The following is an 11820-nucleotide window of genomic DNA, read 5'->3' on the forward strand; positions in this document are numbered from 1 at the left end:
GACCGTCCCTTTTTGTTTTCTTAGTGTGGTGGACCTTGGTTTACTGAGCCTTTCCATACACTGTGTCAAATTTTGTGGGATGGGGACTATTGTAACCTCTCCTGAGTTCTGTCTTTTCGTGCTTTTTTGTATTCCTAAGCAGCTACGCTGCCCACTGATTACTTCACCTCTTGGTTCCCTGACTTTCCCTCCCCCCCCCCCCCCCCCCCCAATCTTTAGTTTAATGTCCTATTAACCACCCTATTTACTCTTTTCGCTAGAACACTGGTCCCAGCTCTGTTCAGGTGGAGACCATCCCAACGGTATAGGTCCCCCCTGTCCCAAAACTGATGCCAGTGTCCCATGAATAGGAACCCCTCATTCCCACACCAGTCTTTCAGCCACGTGTTAACGTCCCTTATTCTTGCCTCTCTATGCCAATTTGCATGTGGCTCGGGCAGTAATCCGGAGATTATGACCCTTGAGGACCTGTTTTTTAATTTGAATCCTAGCTCTTTATAATCTCTAAACAAGTCCTCTTTCCTAGACTTGCCTATGTTGTTGGTACCAACATGAACCACAACAATTGGATCCTCCCCCTCCCTCTCCAGTATCCTTTCAAGCTGGTCAGAGATGTCCCGCACCCTAGCACCGGGCAGGCAACATACCATGCGGGACTCATTATCCTGCTCACAAAGGATACTATCTATCCCCCTGATAATAGAATCCCCTATAACTACAACTTGCCTATTTACTCCCTCCCCTTGAATGGCCTGCTGAACCATGGTGCCTTGGTCAGCTGACTCATCCTTCCTGCAACCCTGTTCGCCATCCAAACAGGGAGCAAGTGCCTCATACCTGTTGGACAGAGTCAAGGGCTGAGGCTCCTGAGTTCCTGACTGATGGTTCCCTTTACCTGCCTGACTTGCAGTTACACCCTGCTGTCCCTGGCCACTAGCAGGATTTAAACGGCTTACTCTGACAGGTGTGACTGCCTCCTGAAACACAGTCCTGCAGCTGGGGATGCAGCTAGCCTGAGACTGGGCACAGATCCACAACTGGAACCTGACCAGCCTGGTGGAGGAAGTAAAAAACGACCTACAGAGATGGGGCTCACTCCCACTCTTCCTGGCGGGGAGAGTGCAAACGATCAAGATGAACGTACTGCAAAGGTTCCTCTTCCTGTTTGGATCCATTCTGATCTCCATCCCCAAGGCTTTCTTCCAGAACCTAGATAACTTAATTATGGCATTTGTGTGTGTGTGTGTATGCGCGCGGGGGCGCAAATATCTGAGAGTTTCCAAACCAACACTGCAAAGAAGGAAAGTTAAGGGAGGCCTGGCACTGCCAAACGTGCAATATTACCACTGGGCAGCAACTGCGGAAAGGGTGAGGGGATACGTACGCAAACCCATCTCGGAGTGGGTACAGATGGGGGAGGCCTCCTGCAAGGGAACGACCCTCCGGGCCCTGACCACGAGAGTGCTCCCACCCCCCTCGGAAAAATACACAACGGGCCCAGTGGTAGAGGCCACGCTGAAAACGTGGGGCCATTTAAGACAACATTTTGGGCTGAGCGGCATGGCCCCCTTGGCCCCCATCTGTGGTAAGCACAGATTCCCGTCAGCCATGCTAGACACAACATTTTAAAAATGGAGACAGGAGGGGGGAACGCTGACAGTCAGGGACATCGATGTAGGGCGCAGACGAGCGACCCTGAACGAACTGACGGGAGGAATAGGAATTGCCTGCAGGACAGGAAATGAGACACCAGCAAATAAAACATTTGCTCTGCAAAGAAACAGTAAGATACCCCAGGGCACCGGAGACGACACTATTAGAGGACCTGATGACCATGGACAGTAAAGAAGGCGGACTCTGTCGGAAAATATACGGACAGCTACTGGACAGAGCCCGGACTCCACTGGACGAGACCAGACAAAAATGGGAGGACGAACTGGGGACAGAGGTAGGATGGGGACTCTGGAACGAAGCACTGAGAAGGGTGGCCACTTCCTCATGCGCAAGGCTATAAACCTAATGCAGCTGAAAGTGGTGCACAGAGCCCGCCTGACCAGAACCCGAAAGAGCAAGTTCTTGCCGGAGGTGGAGGACAAATGCTGGCGGTGCCAGAGGGGCCCGGCCAACCACACCCACATGTTTTGGGCTTGCCCCAAGCTTGCTGGGTTCTGGACAGCCTTCTCTAAGGCAATGTCCAGGGTTGTGGGGATGAGGGTGAAGCCATGCCCATTATGGCAATCTTCGGGGTATAGGAGCAGCCAGAGTTACACATGGGGACGGGGGCCAACGCCCTCGCTTTCGCTTCCCTAATCGCACGCCGGAGAATCCTGCTCGGCTGGCGATCGGCAGCACCACCCACAGCTGCAGACTGGCTCGCTGATCTCTCGGAATTTCTCCCCCTGGAGAAGATTAAGTACGCCATCCGAGGGTCAGAGGAAGGCATCTTCACTGCATGGGGGCAGTTTGTCAGCCAGTTCCAACAAAACCTGTTTGAGGCCAACAACAGCAGGTAGAGGGGGAACCAGGAGGATCAGAGAGGAGAAAGAAAGTTCACCAAAGAATGGGACTTTGTGAAAGTTGATTCTTGGGTAGGGCGTGTGGACAGTCTGGGTCATGTTGACATCGCAGAGGAGGAGGTATTGGGTCGTTTAAAATATATTAAGGGAGATTAGTCTCCTGGGCCGGAAGGTATTTACCCCAGAATACTGAGGGAAGCAAGGGAAGAAATTGCTAGGGCCTTGACTGGCATCTTTGTATCCTCACTGGCTACAAAGAACAAAGAACAAAGAAAAGTACAGCACAGGAACAGGCCCTTCGGCCCTCCAAGCCTGCGCCGACCATGCTGCCGGAGTAACGTAAAATCTTCTCCACTTCCGGGGTCCGTATCCCTCTATTCCCATCCTATTAATGTATTTGTCAAGATTCCCCTTAAACGTCACTATCATCCCTGCTTCCACCACCTCCTCCGGCAGCGAGTTCCAGAGACCCACTACCCTCCATGTAAAAAACTTGCTTCGAACATCTCCTCTAAACCTTGCCCCTCGCACCTTGAACCTATGCTCCCTAGTAATTGGCCCCTCTAACCTGGGAAAAAGTCTCTGACCATCCACTCTGCCTATGCCCCTCATAGTTTTATAGACCTCTATCAGGTCGCGCCTCAACCTCCGTCATTCCAGTGAGAAAAAAACCGTGTTTATTCAACCTCTCCTCATAGCTAATGCCATCCATACCACGGAACATCCTGGTAAATCTCTTCTGCACCCTCTCTGAAGCCTCCACATCCTTCTGGTAGTGTGGTGACCAAAATTGAACACTATACTCCAAGTGTGGCCTTACTAAGGTTCTATACAGCTGCAACATGACTTGCCAATTTTTATACTCAATGCCCCGGCCAATGAAAGCAAGCATGCCGTATGCCTTTTTGACCAACTTCTCCACCTGTATTGCCCCTTTCAGTGACCTGGGGACCTGTATACCTAGATCTCTCTGACTGTCAATACTCTTGAGGGTTCTACCATTCACTGTATATTCCCCACCTGTATTACACCTTCCAAAACGCATTACCTCACATTTGTCTGGATTAAACTCCATCTGCCATCTCGCCGCCCAAATCTCCAAACAATCTAAATCCTGCCGTATCCTCTGACAGTCCTCATCGCTATCCGCAATTCCACCAATCTTTGTGTCGTCTGAAAACTTACTAATCAGACCAGTTACATTTTCCTCCAATATATACTCGGAACAACAAAGGTCCCAGAACTGAACCCTGCGGAACACCACTAGTCACAGCCCCCCTGTCGAAAAGCCCCCTTCCATTGCTGCTCTCTGCCTTCTCTGACCTAGCCAGTTCTGAATCCATCTTGCCAGCTCACCTCCAATCCCATGTGACTTCACCTTTTGTACCAGTCTGCCATGAGGGACCTTGTCAAAGGCCATACTGAAGTCCATATAGACAACATCCATTTCCCTACCTGCACCACATTTTTGTGACCTCCTCGAAAACTCTATCAAGTTAGTGAGACACGACCTCCACTTCACAAAACCGTGCTGCCTCTCGCTGATATGGCCACTTGCTTCCAAATGGGAGTAGATCCTGTCTCGAAGAATTCTCTCCACTAATTTCCCTACCACTGGCGTAAGGCTCACTGGCTTGTGGTTCTCTGGATTATCCAGGTCAGATCACAGAGGACTGGAGAATAGCAAATGTAGCACGGCTGTTTAAGAAAAGTAGCAGAGGTAATCCCGGAAACTTTAGGCCAATGAGCCTCACGCCGGTAGTCGGTAAATTATTGGAGAGAATTCTCAGGTCCAGGATTTTTACCCATTTGGAAACAAATGGACTCATTTGTGATCGACAGCATGGTTTTGTGAAGGGGAGGCCGTGCCTGGCTAACTTGATCGAGTTTTTTGAGGAGGTGAGAAAGATGATTGATGAGGGGAGGGCGGTGGATGGTGTTTTCATGGACTTCAGTAATGCCTTTGACAAAGTGCCTCATGGCCGACTGGTACAAAAGGTGAAGTCACACGGGATCAGAGGTCCCAAGATGGATACAGAACTGGCTCGGTCACAGAAGACTGGGGGGGGGGGTAGCAGTAGAAGGGTGTTTTTATGAATGGAAGGTTGTAACTAGTGGCGTTCCACAGGGATCTGTGCTTGGGCCTCTGTTGTTTCTGGTGTACACAAAGGATTTGGAGGAAAATGTAGCTGGTCTGATTAGTAAGTTCAAGGATAACACCAAGGTTGGTGGAGTGGCAGATAGTGTTGAGGATGGTCAGAGGATACAACAGGACATAGATAGGCTGGAGACTTGGGCAGAGAAATGCCAAATGGAGGTTAATCCGGACAAATGTGAGGTAATGCATTTTGGTAGGTCTAACATAGAGGGGAAATATACAGTAAATGGCAATACTCTTAGGAATATAGAAAGTCAGAGATCTGGGTGTGCAGGTCCACAGATCTTTGAAAGTGGCAACACAAGTAGTCAAAATAGTCAAGAAAGCATATGGAATGCTTGTCTTCATTGGACGGGGCATCGAGTATAAAAACTGGCAAGTCATGCTGCAATTGTGTAGAACCCTGGTAAGGCCGCACATGGAATTTTGCGCGCAATTCTGGTCGCCACACTAACAGTAGGATGTGGAGGCTTTGGAGAGGGTGCAGAGGAGGTTTACCAGAATGTTGCCTGGTCTGGAGGGTGTTAGCTATGTGGAGAGACTGAATAGACTCGGACTGTTTTCATTAGAAAGACAGAGGTTGAGGGGTGAGCTGATCGAGGTCTACAAGATTATGAGGGGCATGGATAGAGTGGATGGGCAGGCACTCTTTCCCAGGGTGGGGGTGGGGGGGGGGGGTCAGTCACCAGGGGGCATAGGTTTAAGGTCCGTGGTACAAAGTTTAGAGGAGATGTGTAAGTCAGGTGTTTTACACAGAAGGTGGTGAGTGCCTGTAACACGTTGCCAGGGGAGGTTGTGGAAGCAGATAGATTAACGGCATTCAAAAAGCATCTTGACAAGTACATGGCTAGGATGGGTATAGATGGAGACGGCACAAGGAAGTGTAGTGGGTTTTGGCAAAGGTTGGAATCATGACCGGTACAGGCTTGGAGGCCCGAAGGGCCTGTTCCTGTGCTGTATTGTTCTTTGTTCTTTGAAGCTGACAAAGAGCGAAGAAAAAGGGGGAAGCGAGGAAAAGGGATTAATCAGGGAGGATAGCAAGGGGGTGGTCGGGGGGGTAATGTGGAGGGAGGGCTGGCGGGGCGCAAGATGTGGGATCGGACACGCTGAACTAGACGGCAGCAATCTGTAAGTAAAGTAACGTAAGACAAAAGCTTTTTTTTCTCGTTACACTGTACAACAAATAAAGACGAACGTCAATGTACATAATGTTGGAAATGCCATTGAAAAGATTTATTGGAAAAAAAGGAATGATCTTAAATCAATAGCAAGAAACGTTTTAAGATGGTGAAGCGTAGATTTTCTGTGGGTAGAGTTGAGGAATCGCAAAGGTAAAAAGACCCTGACGGGAGTTATGTACAGGGACCCTAGCAGGAGTCAGGTGTGGGGCAGAAAATAAATCAGGAGACAGAAAAGGCATGTAAAAAAGGCAATATGACAATAATCATGGCGGACTTCAATATGCAAGTGGACTGGGAAAATCAGGTTGGTTGTGGATCACAAGAAAGGGAATTTGTGGAATGTCTAAGAGATTTTTTTTGGAACGGCTTGTGGTAGAGCCTGCTAGGAAACAAGCAATTCTGGATTTGGTGATGTGTAACGAGGCAGACTTGATGAGGGAACTTAAGGTGAAGGAACCCTTAGGGAGCAGTGACCACAATGTGTTCGAATCCAACAGGGGAGAAGGTGGAGTAGTGGTACTGTCACTGAACGAGTAAACCCAGTCTAATGCTCTAGGGTCCCAGGTTCAAATCCCACCACTGCAGATGGTGAAATCTGAATTCATTAAAAAACTTGAATTAAAACATTGTCGATTGTCGGAAAAATCCATCTGGTTCACTAAAGTCCTTCAGGGAAGGAAATCTGCCGTCCTTACCTGGCCTGGCCTACATGTGATTCCAGACCCACAACAAAGTGGTTGACTTTTAACTGTCCCCTCAAGGGCAAATAGGGATGGGCAATAAATGCTGGCACAGCCTGCGACCCCACGTCCCGTGAACACATTTTTAAAAAACCGGCAGTTTGAGAGGTAGAAGCTGGAATCAGATGTAACGGTATTACAATTAAATAAGGGTAACTACAAAGACATGAGGGAGGAGCTGGCCAGAGTTGATTGGAAAAGGAACTTTACGGGGAAAACAGTGGAACGGCAATGGCAGGAGTTTTTGGGGGTTATTATGGAGGCACAACAGAAATTCATCCCAAGGATGAGGAAACATGCTAAGTAGAGGACGAGGCATCCATGGTTGACGAGGTAAATCAAGGGCAGCATAAAAGCAAAGAAAAAAGCGTACAAAATGGCGAGGTTTAGGTGCAAGGCAGATTATTGGGATGCCTGTAAAAACACGCAGGGGACAACTAAGATTTAAAAAGAGAGAGAGCTGTGAGTCAGAGCGGAGATTTATAAAGAGCAGGAGCTGAGTCAGAGCGGAGATTTAAAAAAGCAGGGTGGTTAGATGTCCTGATAAGGGGGTGAAGATGAAATATGAATGTGAGGTACCTAGTAATAGAAAGAAGATAGTATGAGATTTTTTGACAGATTATAGGTAAGCGAGAGGCAAGAATAGACATTGGACCACAGCTCCTGCTCTTTTTAAATCTGCGCTCTGACTCTCAGCTCCCGCTCTTTTTACATTTCCGCTCTGACTCTCAGCTCCCACTCTTTTTAAATTTCCGCTCTGACTCTCAACTCCCACTCTTTTTAAATCTGCGCTCTGACTATCAGCTCCTGCTCTTTATAAATCTACGCCCTGACACTCAGCTCCCGCTCTTTTTAAATTTCCGCTCTGACTCTCAGCTCCCGCTCTTTTTAAATTTCCACTCTGACTCTCAGGTCCCGCTCTTTTTAAAACTCTGCTCTGACTCTGAGCTTCGCTCTTTATAAATCTCCGCTCTGACCCTCAGCTCCCGCTCTTCATAAATCTCCGCTCTGACTATCAGCTCCCACTCTTTTTAAACCACCGCTCTGCTCTCAGCTCACGCTCTACTTAAATCTCCACTCTGACTCTAAGCTCCGGCTCTTTTTCTATCTCCGCTCTGGCTCTCAGCTCCAGCTCTTTATAAATTCCGCTCTTGCTCTCAGATTCAGCTGTTTTTAAATCTCCGCTCTGGCTCTCAGCTCCCGCTCTTTTTAAATCTCCGCTCTCACCCTCAGCTCCTGCTCTTTATAAATCTCCGCTCTGACTCTTAGCTCCCACTCTTTTTCAATCTCGGCTCTGACTCTCAGCTACCACTCTTTTTAAACCTCTGCTCTCACCCTCAGCTCCCGCTCTTTTTAAATCTCCGCTCTGACTCTCAGCTCGCACTCTTTTTAAATCTCCGCTCTGACTCTCAGCTCCCACTCTTTTTAAATCTCCGCTCTGACTCTCAGCTCCCGCTCTTCTGAAATCTCCGCTCTGACACTCAGCTCCCACTCTTTTTAAACCTCCGCTCTGACCCTCAGCTCCCGCTCTTGATAAATCTCCACTCTGACTCTCAGCTCCCGCTGTTTTTAAAACTCCGCTCTGACTATCAGCTCACGTTCTTTTTAAAATTTTAATCACCCGCTCAGACTCTTCGCTCCCGCTCTTTTTAAACCTCCGCTCTGGATCTTAGCTCCCACTCTTTTTAATCCCTCAGCTACCGCTCTTTTTATATCTCCGCTCTAGCTCTCAGCTCCAGCTCTTTTTAAATTTCCACTCTGACTCTCAGCTCCCGCTCTTTTTAATTTTCCGCTAAGACTCTCAGATCCCTCTCTTTTTAAAACGCCGTTCGAACTCTTGGCTCCAGCTCCTTTTAAATCTCCGCTCTGTCTCTGGGCTTCGCTCTTTTTAAACCTCCGCTCTGGATCTTAGCTCCCACTCTTTTTAATCCCTCAGCTCCCGCTCTTTTTAATCCCTCAGCTCCCGCTCTTTTTATATCTCCGCTCTAGCTCTCAGCTCCAGCTCTTTTTAAATTTCCACTCTGACTCTCAGCTCCCGCTCTTTTTAAATTTCCGCTAAGACTCTCAGATCCCTCTCTTTTTAAAATGCAGTTCGAACTCTTGGCTCCCGCTCCTTTTAAATCTCCGCTCTGTCTCTGGGCTTCGCTCTTTATAAATCTCCGCTCTGGCTCTCAGCTCACGCTCTTTTTTAATCTCCGCTCTGACCCTCAGCTCCTGCTCTTTATAAATCTCCGCTCTGACTCTTAGCTCTCAATCTTTTTCAATCTCCGCTCTGACTCTCAGCTCCCACTCTTTTTAAACCTCTGCTCTGACCCTCAGCTCCCACTCTTTTTAAATCTCCGCTCTGACTCTCAGCTCCTACTCTTTTTAAATCTCCGCTCTGACTCTCAGCTCCCGCTCTTCTTAAATCTCCGCTCTGACACTCAGCTCCCACTCTTTTTAAACCTCCGCTCTGACCCTCAGCTCCCGCTCTTGATAAATCTCCGCTCTGACTCTCAGCTCCCGCTCTTTTTAAAACTCCGCTCTGACTATCAGCTCCCGCTCTTTTTAAAATTTTAATCACCCGCTCTGACTCTTCGCTCCCGCTCTTTTTAAACCTCCGCTCTGGATCTTAGCTCCCACTCTTTTTAATCCCTCAGCTCCCGCTCTTTTTATATCTCCGCTCTGGCTCTCAGCTCCAGCTCTTTTTTTAAATTTCCACTCTGACACTCAGCTCCCGCTCTTTTTAAATTTCTGCTAAGACTCTCAGATCCCTCTCTTTTTTAAACGCCGTGCGAACTCTTGGCTACCTCTCCTGTTAACTCTCCGCTCTGTCTCTGGGCTTCGCTCTTTATAAATCTCCGTTCTGACTCTCAGCTCCCTCTCGTTTTAAATCTCCGCTCTGACTATCAGCTCCCGCTCTTTTTAAATCTCCGCTCTTATCCTCAGCTCCCGCTCTTTATAAATCTCCGCTCTGACTCTCAGCTCCCGCTCTTTTTAAATCTTCGCTCTGGCTCTCAGCTCAACACACTACTTAAATCTCCACTCTAACTCTAAGCTTCCGCTCTTTATAAATTTCCACTCTGACTCTCAGCTCCAGCTCTTTTTAAATTTCCGCACTGACTCTGAGCTCCCTCTCTTTATAAATCTCCGTTCTGTACCTCATCTCCCGCTCTTGATAATTCTCCGCTCTGACTCTCAGCTTCCGCTCTTTTTAAACCTTCGCTGCGACTCTCAGCTCACACTCTATTTAAACCTGCGCTCTGACCGTCAGCTCCCACTCGTTTTAAATCTCCACTTTGAGTCTCAGCTCCCGCTCTTCTTAAATCTCCGCTCTGACTCTCAGCTCCCATTCTTTTTAAATCTCCGCTCTGACCCTCCGCTCCCGCTGTTTATAATACTCTGCTCTGACTCTCAGATCCCGCTCTTTTTAAATTTCCGTTATGACTCTCAGATCGTGCTCTTTATAACTTTTCGTTCTGACAGTCAGATCCCGCTCTTTTTAAAACTCCGCTCGGACTGTCGGCACCTGCTCCTCTTAAATCTCTGCTCTGGCTCTGAGCTTCGCTCTTTATAAATCTACACTCTGACCCTCAGCTCCCACTCTTTTTAAACCACCACCCTGATTCTCAGCTCCTGCTCTTTTTAAACCTCCGCTCTGACTCTCAGCTCACGCTCTATTTAAATCTCCGCGCTGACCCTCAGTTCCCGTTCTTTATAAATCTCCCTCTCTGACTCAGCACAGCTCTTTTTAAACCTCCGCTCTTACTCTCAGCTCCAGCTCTTTTTAATTGTCCGCTCTGACTCGCAGTTCCTGCTCTTTTTAAATCTCCACTCTGGCTCTCATCTCCCACACTTTTTAAATCTCTGCTCTGGCTCTCGGTCCCCGTTCTTTAAAAATCACCGCTCTGACACTCAGCTCCAACTCTTTTTAAATCTCCGCTCTGACTCTGATCTTCGCTCTTTATAAATCTCCGCTCCGACCCTCAGCTCCCACTCATTTTAAATCTCCGACCTGACTCTCAGCTCCCGCTCTTTTTAAATGTCCGCACTGAATCTCAGCTCCCACTCTTTTTAAATCTCCGTTCTGTACCTCATCTCCCGCTCTTGATAATTCTCCGCTCTGACTCTCAGCTTCCGCTCTTTTTAAACCTTCGCTGCGACTCTCAGCTCACACTCTATTTAAACCTGCGCTCTGACCGTCAGCTCCCACTCGTTTTAAATCACCACTTTGAGTCTCAGCTCCCGCTCTTTTTAAATCTCCGCTCTGACTCTCAGCTCCCACTCTTTTTAAATCTCCGCTCTGACCCTCCGCTCCCGCTGTTTATAATACTCTGCTCTGACTCTCAGATCCCGCTCTTTTTAAATTTCCGTTATGACTCTCAGATCGTGCTCTTTATAACTTTTCGTTCTGACAGTCAGATCCCGCTCTTTTTAAAACTCCGTTCGGACTGTCGGCACCTGCTCCTCTTAAATCTCCGCTCAGGCTCTGAGCTTCGCTCTTTATAAATCTACACTCTGACCCTCAGCTCCCACTCTTTTTAAACCACCACCCTGATTCTCAGCTCACGCTCTATTTAAATCTCCGCGCTGACCCTCAGTTCCCGTTCTTTATAAATCTCCCTCTCTGACTCAGCACCGCTCTTTTTAAACCTCCGCTCTTACTCTCAGCTCCAGCTCTTTTTAATTGTCCGCTCTGACTCGCAGTTCCTGCTCTTTTTAAATCTCCACTCTGGCTCTCATCTCCCACACTTTTTAAATCTCTGCTCTGGCTCTCGGTCCCCGTTCTTTAAAAATCACCGCTCTGACACTCAGCTCCCACTCTTTTTAAATCTCCGCTCTGACTCTGATCTTCGCTCTTTATAAATCTCCGCTCCGACCCTCAGCTCCCACTCATTTTAAATCTCCGACCTGACTCTCAGCTCCCGCTCTTTTTAAATGTCCGCACTGAATCTCAGCTCCCACTCTTTTTAAATCTCCGCTCTGACCCTCAGCTCCCGCTGTTAATAATACTCCGCTCTGACTCTCAGATCCCGCTATTTTATAATTTCCATTCTGACTCTCAGATCCCGCACTTTATAACTTTTTGTTCTGACTGTCAGATCACGCTCTTTATAAAACTCCGTTCGGACTCTCAGCACCCACTCCTCTTAAATCTCCGCTCTGACTCTGAGCTTCGCTCTTTATAAATCTACGCTCTGACCCTCAGCACCCGCTCTTTTTAAATTTCCACTCTGACTCTCAGA

This window comes from Scyliorhinus torazame, chromosome 3 (genome assembly GCF_047496885.1).
Source record: "Scyliorhinus torazame isolate Kashiwa2021f chromosome 3, sScyTor2.1, whole genome shotgun sequence".
Taxonomy (NCBI): Eukaryota; Metazoa; Chordata; class Chondrichthyes; order Carcharhiniformes; family Scyliorhinidae; genus Scyliorhinus; species Scyliorhinus torazame.